Genomic DNA, 8911 nt, shown 5'->3' on the forward strand with positions numbered 1-8911 from the left:
ATTAACAGACTGATTATTGAAATGTTTTATATGAGCAGACATTTGAAGCAAATTGTATCAAACTTTACTGTTTATATATCATGAATGAACATATAAATATAAATGTCTATATAATTTTATTGCTTTTTATCATGTTGCCTCAAGAGTGAGCTGCAAATCATTTTGAAACCTCTGGTTAATGATTTCTTTATTCAGTGACTCATTTATTTGGAATAAGGTTTCAGTACAGATATGCTGTTTAATAATTATCAAATGAAGTACAGTATTATCTTCATTCTGTATTCTAGGATACACTGTATGCTCTCAGTTTTCGTTTTTCCTGTTTGCATGGACACATCGAATTAAAATATGTTAAAATATTCCTTTGTTTTCAGACAGTATAAAATAGTCTTAGTAGTGTGTAGGTAATTTACAGTAAAAGACCCGTAGACCAGTTATGATAAAAGAAGACTCAGAGTCAGGAATAATTAATAGAATACCATTTTGTGAGGAAAAATAGTTTGTAGTTTTGCCAGCAGAAGTCAGCTTCAGCACTCTCAAGAAGTCCCACAGGCCGACCTGCCTTACATCCAAAATGCAGAGGTATTTAAACTAACAGAGTCAACTAACTACGTCATAACTTGCATAAATCAAGCTCACATGATTGGTAATCAATAGATAAACACAAACGCAAAGCTTTCAAACAATTCTGGAGTCATGAGACCGAGAAGATCAAAGATGCCAGGCATTCACTATAATACGAATTAGAACATGACGTTATGTCTATCATGATTTTCCACTCTTTCATACTTTCCTACTCAAGGGTAGTGTGTGTGTTACCCGAAGATGTTTTCAAACATGTCGATGAGAAGTCCCTTTTCACAGTCGCACTGACCTAGCAGGAAGAGAGAGCCCAAGCATCCAGAGACTTAAACCATTAACTATTATCTACTTTCTGTATTAGAAAAGTTTCAATCATCAATCTAAAATATATTAATGCTGAATAATAATTGATTAATATTTGTCAAAACCGCATAAAAGTGTTTATATTTGAAGTAAGATGAAGCCACGGCACCGGTCCCTTCAGTCCCCCGTTTAAGACCAATGTGGAGTCCAATACTCCACGTCCGGTTTAGTGAGGTCACTAAGGAGTGTGCCAACTTTATTGACAAGAGACTGTGTCCAAATTCAGATTAATAGAAGACCAAAAATAAGGAACAAACAGATGTGAAATGTGAAATACACTCATGTGTCTTAATTATAATGCATTTACTTGGTTGTGACCTTTTTCAATGTGTTTTGTCTGTTACCATTATCTATATTGTGCCAGGTGCACCTCTGTCCAAGAGAACAGATGTTTTAGGTTTTAATTTAACTTGATAAGGTCCATCAATTTTTGGACCTTGGACATAAACAATTAAACGTTACACCCTTCCTTGTATCAGCCAGAACAGGCTTGTCACTTTGCTTTATGGCTTTTTCAGAAAGTTTGACAAAGACTCTATTTCGTGAATGTCTTAATCAAACATCCAGTGCTTTAAGATACTATTGCAGAGCATCTTCCAATTGGCCAGATGCTCACTTGTGTTGAAAAACGATCATCCTATGGCAACCGCGTGTGGCGTCTCATCCTTACCTCAGAAGAGGATGATCGGAGAAGTTTTGTTAAGGCTGGATCTAATTTTAAAAAGAACTTTGGTAAATCCGCATTCCACAATTTTCCCCACAGCAACACGCTTTAAAGCAGTGGCAGTTCTCAACATGTGCGATTTTTGTATCTACTGGTTAACTAGACAGAATGCATTAAGAAAATGTTCAGTTTACATTTTTTCACCATCCTAACAGTGAATTGTATACCATGTGATCTGAGTCAATTTTTAACTACAATCTGGAAAAACTTCATCAAGCAATAAATTGGTTGTTGAATCATCGCTGTGCAATTTCGTAGGGAAAAGCCTCCAAACATCTGGAAAAGAAATCAACAATCATCAAAATGGAGCCCATTTGGAGGCAAAAGTATTGTGAAATTGATTTTCAAATGTGTCCTAAAACCTTGACCCAATGGGATTTTAGTTTTGGAGGAGAATTCAATTGACGACACCCTTTCCAAAAATCAATGAAAGACTATTTCTCAGATCACCACCATGTTTTGGAAATCTTCATATGTAGCTTAACTTCCAGCTCTGGATGTGCCAAACTATGTTAACTGTTCCTAGGTGTTCTTAAACAAATGATATGCTGATATGATGTGTTGACGCAGATATCTTTTGTGTATGTTAAGCAAGGTCACGTGTTTCTGTTATCCATGCTGGCTCCTTCAATCTCCCTGCCACCATTTTGCCAAAATTGTTTCGATGACTATCAAGTCCTGCTTTCTGGGATGAACATCCTTGGCACTGTCTTGGAGTGGATTTAGTTTGGAGGCGGTCTGTCATTTTTTACTACTCCCCATTTGATGCACTTGGGCCAAAAGAAGCATCACATCCTCTCCCTTCAGATTACACCTACTTTATTGGGCAGGTGCCAGGTGGCGGTGAACCCCTGCCTTAGATTGTCCTCCTCTGCCACTGCAGAATCTTATCCGTCATTGGATCATCACCTCATGCACACTGGTTTCCGCTCCATCCCACCAGCCAAAATACCATGACGTCTCTCTCATATTGCACTACAAAACATTTTGTTTGGGTTTGCCAAAGTAAACAGGCATTTCAGGAACCATCATAGTCAATGAAAACATCTGTATAATAATCAAGACAATTGAAGAATAAAAAAACTATTGAACATTATACTTAAATATTTACATCTTAAATGTTCATTTGGTAAGGGATGAGCATAGAACTTTTTTAATGTATCAACGTTTGGCAACATGCATGGGTCCTGGAATGCTATGTGGCGTATTTTTGCAACTCGTCAATCAAATTTGTTGTTTGCCCATACATTAGGAAATTTAGGAATAACTAATTTCCATTCATAATGAGTCTCCATCTCTCTATCCGATTTCATGGTGGGGGCCTGCTTGAGATAAAAGAACAATTTTGTCACAGCCAAGCACAATCTTATCTCTTCAAAGTAGACCATCGTGTTCTTGGTTTTTCAAAGTATCAACTTGAATTATGGTGATTTTACCAACACAGAATTCTGTCCATAAGACATTTTTTGTTCATTTAGATTATTCCACAATTATTTTATTAAAAACTATCCATGATAGTCACAGGCTCTATGCACTGACAGGCTGCACTCAAAACTCACTATCACATCGAGGAGGTTTGTTTCACCCTTCATCACAGCAGCAGATGCTTTGCCGTTTTATTCCCAGTGAATTATCAAATGTTAGGTATGTGGACAGAGCTACTGATAAGCAGTTTTCTATACTCTCAGATCACATGTCCACATTAATACCAATAATATATATAAATATTTTGTTTATTAGCTATTTCCACTATTTCCCCCTCCAGGGACAACGGGACACCTCCCCTTTTACTTATCCATGAATAAGCACATACAGCTTGGAATTTGTAACCCTAACATATATATATATATTTATAAAATCACAGATTTCCTTTCAACCAAGTGCTTCAGAGCAGAGTTGTTTACAGCATCTGCTCGGTTCCATTTCTTTATCTGTTTCAAGGCCGGCTTTGTTACTCGGTGCATAAGCCATTTCTTTAACATTGAAACCCATGAGAAAGGTGGAATTAAACTTGGAATTAAACCAATCCCGTGTGATGTGACCGCCCAATTTGCAATTTCCCTGCCGAGACGGCTGTGCGGAACCCAATATTTATTTTGGCAAAATCCCCTGTCCACTCGTACTCTGTTTTGCACAGACGTATATTTTACCCCAGCGGCTCAAAACCCCCACAGCCTTATGAAAATCCACCTGCTGTGTATCCTGCAACCCTTGGTGGTCTCTTCACCCACGTCTGGGTGCGCACATCACTCCCCATTGCTTCTCAAGCTCTTCCACCATCCCTTACAAAAATAAAACAAAAAGAAATCTTTCTGCCCCATTTGTTTGGTCGATCAGGGATGACACCATGATTGACCGCCGGATTCTCCCCCATTTACTGTAGGGGATTTACAGTAAAAGACCCGTAGACCAGTTATGATAAAAGAAGACTCCGAGTCAGGAATAATTAATAGAATACCATTTTGTGAAGAAAAATTGTTTGTAGTTTTGCCAGCAGAAGTCAGCTTCAGCACTCTCAAGGAGTCCCACAGGCCGACCTGCCTTACATCCAAAATGCAGAGGTATTTAAACTAACAGAGTCAACTAACTACGTCATTACTTGCATAAATCAAGCTCACATGATTGGTAATCAATAGATAAACACAAACGCAAAGCTTTCAAACAATTCTGGAGTACGAATTAAAACATGACGTTATGTCTATCGTGATTTTCCACTCTTTCTCACTATCTTGAAACAATTCAATCACACATACACAACTTCCTCAAGGGAAGTGTGTGTGTTAACCGAAGATGTTTTCAAACATGATGATAAGAAGTCCCTTTTCAAAGTCGCACTGACCTAGCAGGAAGAGAGAGCCCAAGCATCCAGAGACTTAAACCATTAACTATTATCTGCTTTCTGTATTAGAAAAGGTTCAATCATCAATTGAAAGGAGATTAATGCTGAATAATAATGGATTAATATTTGTCAAAACCACATAAAAAGTATTTATATTTGAAGTAAGGTGAAGCCACGGCACCGGTCCCTTCATGTGCATTACTCAACTCAACAAAGACATTAAAAAGCTATTTAGATATTAAACTGTTTCTGACACCGAGGGTACAATAGTTTCATTTATAATGTTGATCAACCAATAACAGGCGTTTCGACTCAAGTGTTTTAAAAGTTATAAAATCGACAGTAAAAGTAAATGTTTATTTCAATGTAATGTAGCATTCGATATTAAAATAGGTAAATGATAACATTTTAAAAAGTATAATTACATTTAAAATAAAATGTCATAATGTACCTCAACGGAAAATACGACTCTGTGACGCCCTCTGTTGCACACTAGAGGTATTGACAGCTTTTAATTCATTGGTGTGCTGCTCAATATAGAGCAGCGCTGAGGAATGCCATTGTTACTGGGACATTAATATTCACTCCGCGTGACTACAGGAGTCTGAGCATGTTTTCGTCTCCAAGAACTGGGATAAGTGTCCAAAATTGCTGTGATTTTGCGAGACTGGTTGTGGTTTTATTTAGTATTACTTCTAAGCAAGGTAAGGCACCTCCGTGCAAATGTAAATTGAATGCATGAGATCTAATGTTGTACTGAGATAAACGTTGAGCTGAAATGTCAGGTGTGCTTGTACTTGTGAAAGTTAATGCATGTAAAATCGTACTGGAGCATCCTTAGAGAATTAGACTAGAAAACAATAGTTCAAGGAAACATTTTGAGTTTGCTAATGGTAGATGAATGGGAGAAATAAGTGTGAACAAGAAAAATAATGTTTGATTTTGTTTAACATCTTTTCGATTTTTACATCAATTTTCAAATATTTACAGCCTCTTTTATAGAGATTTTTTCACTTGTTGTTTCAGTGTTAGGCAAGATTTACCCCATCACTGTTTTAATAACTTTAGGATTTACTAAAGGAAATTAAAGTCACAAGAAGTCATTGAACTTAGGATCAAGGTTTGATGTTGTTGATATTTTCTTAGGTTACAAGCTCTTGTTGCCAACAGAATGAACACACAAAACTACACTAAAACATCTTATTTTATTTTATTGTGTGTGCGTTGTCCAATTCAACCCATTATAATGCACAACAGTCCAAAGTCTGCAGATCATAAAGAAAATGAACTCCAAAGTGTTGTGACAATGACCATTTGCTGGCTGAATTTTCTGTCACATTGAAGCGTGGCTTGACCTGGCCATTTGATTTGTGTGCAGGTTTACATACAGTTTTGCATACAGTGCTTCCGCTCCTATTTCTTATTTTCCATATTTTTTTAAGGAGCATTCTTGAATAAAGGAGTTGCCTACATGAGTGACAGGTTCAACAAAAGTGTGATGTGTATTGGCTTCTGCCCTGATATTCAAGTATACTCAATCTTGATGCATCAGATTGCAGGATTGAATTTTATTCAAGTTTGTTTTGACATGAATGTCATTTGATCTTTAAAATGGTAGTTCATTCACTGCAAAATGACACATGAGGAGTACACTGTTGAGACAAATGAATTACAAATATGTGCATGGGAGGACAGTCTTTGTCACTGAACCTTGTTGTTGCTTGGATAGTTTTATATTCATTGCTTTTTGATATTTTTTTATAAATTAAACCATGTTAAATGCACGTATTCTATGGTGGTGCAAAAAAGGTTCTTGATTCTTATGTGACCTGTTCAACACTTTTGTTTGGATGTTCTGTCATTCCAGTCTTAACAGTGAATTTAATGTGACCGAATTGGTTGTGTGTGCATCCTGCTGTGTTAAACCGTCCTTGTGCGCACAGTACTTTCTCAGCAAACTAATCCAAAGTTATGTGCTGTGTTCATTGTATTTATTGATCTAGTTTAATCGTGTAACTTTGTGGAATGCAGGTGCCGTTTTATTACCTAATTGCCAAAACATCTGCAAAACTTAAATAAGCTGTTTTTTATATTTGCCTATTCTGTTTTATAGATCCCACAGAAATTAACATACTTTATTGGACCACAAGAGGAAATTCATTATGTTATGCTTAATCACCTTCTGACCAATTTCATTTAAAATGCCCTGACTTTTCTTTTTTTGTCTGTGAGGATTTACTTAATGCTAATATTGTAAACATACGTCTATACAGAAACTATAGGGGGATAATGATGTAAAAAGTAAATATAGGCATTTCAAAGACTTAAGCTTTCAGACAATTTAGGTTGGAAAGATATTTGCTAGTATCCTATGAAATTATATTTTTCTTTTCCCTCTTTCCCCTTTTATTTAAACATTACACATTAAAGCTCACATCATAAAAATGACAGCCATAAGCTGCCGATTTTTTTGTTTTTCGCAAATGGACCTCTAAGCAGGCAAAGCACTTGTAAGAACGGCCATGTCAGTAAGACAGTTTTAGCAATGCAGCGGATATTTTCGAAAGAAAACATGCTATCCATCTTGGGGAGGCAATAATATGAGAAGTGCTCTGCAAAGTTTAGGAGGAATAGAGAAAGGAGGTTTTTGTATGTTTTTATTATTAAAGAGAGTATTTAACATGTTCCTTTCAAGTATTTGCAGGAATTGTCTTTTTAATGTTACAAAATCAGTTTTCTAAAGAATATAAAGTTTACATGGGTCATGGTATATCTCATTGTATCTATCTCACTGTTAACAATCCTGAGCAGAGATGAGAAGAGATGTGTTGCGTTGACAACTTTCCTCTTATCAAAACAATCTCACAAATGTGAAGAGCTTTCCCCAAATGTCAATGTCCGGCGTGTTGGAAATGTTTTGATTCTTGTACATAAATGTTTTTCCTTGTCTTTCTGGATATATTATGGACACATTATTCATGGCTACTTTACATCTACGACTTGGGATTCTGTAAACTAAAGACTTTCTATTCAGTTTTTTTTTCAAATGTTAAAATATGAACCTTCAAATCAAAATTGTCTTTAGGAACATGAGAAACATAAATTCCTTCAGGTGGGTGTAAACCTTTTTTTCCTAATATTTTTGCTAAAAAAAAATTTCCATGTGTGTTTGACAAAAGGATTGCCTTGAGCTCTTAAAATACTTATTAGTTTCCTGCTTAGACATGTTTATCTGATCATGAGTTTGACATTCACTCAACCAGAAACAAGTCACGATAGGAGTAGAGTCTTCACATTATTGCTATTGTATTACAGTTCATGCACAACCTGTCAAAACAAGTGAAAGGGACTCAATGCTTTTTATTTCATGTCCAATATTCCCTAATATATTATGTCATGGCCCCATACACTTTATGTAACTGTAAGGGTCTCAAATGACTTTGTTTTACAATCTGACAAAATAACTGGAGAGTTAGAAAAAACCTTTTTACACATTTATTTGCACAGGCATTGGGGAACATATTTTATGAAAGTAGATGCAACACCAGTTGTCTTTCAGTTTTGTGCTACAGGCCTTTTTACAATATAAAGTTCATCATTTTCTTTCAGTCTCTGTCATGTTACTGGGGTAACTCTATAGAAACCATTTTCCTCCCCTGTTGCTTTTTTTGATGAAGGATTTGTAACCAAGTCATGCTGTCAGGTCTGTGAAGGCTTGAATAAATTATGTCATTATTTCCTCATGTTGATCCAAACCCAAACGGCTTCTTTCCTTTGTAAAAGAAATGATTACATGTTTAAGAAATCTTCACACAGGTCTTTTTGATGCAATCAAGCGTTCAGACCGGTTTGTAAATGGGTTGAGTTCATATCATGAAAAGATTATCAGAATAACAATTTTTACCGTCATTCAGGAGTCGAAGGCTTGGTTCTTATTTTGTGTCCTCTGGAAAATGAAACAGCACATGCTTAAACGAATAGTTTACCCAAAAATGAATTAGGCCTACTCACCCTCGAGTTATCAACCGAGATTTTTGGGATTGCTTCCATTGAAAACCTCATTTGTAAGTCGCTTTTGATGAAAGCGTCTGCTAAATGACTAAATGTAAATGTTTTCTTAAATTCTTCAAAACATCAAATTATGTGTCCAACAGAACAGCAACAAAAAGTATTTAATAATTCCTTCTTCCATGGATGTCAATGGTGCACCAGAAATCTCTTGCTAACATTCTTCCAAATATCTTTCTTTGTGTTCAACCAAACAAAGAAATGTATACAGGTTTGAAACAACATGAGGTCATGAGAGAATTTTTTATTTTTAGGTGAAATGTTCCTTTAATACAACACGACTGTGAATGAAACTATACATTTCTTCAGTGAATTGTTCCTTTTAGTTTCAGCTT

This window comes from Triplophysa dalaica, chromosome 16 (genome assembly GCF_015846415.1).
Source record: "Triplophysa dalaica isolate WHDGS20190420 chromosome 16, ASM1584641v1, whole genome shotgun sequence".
Classification (NCBI taxonomy): Eukaryota; Metazoa; Chordata; class Actinopteri; order Cypriniformes; family Nemacheilidae; genus Triplophysa; species Triplophysa dalaica.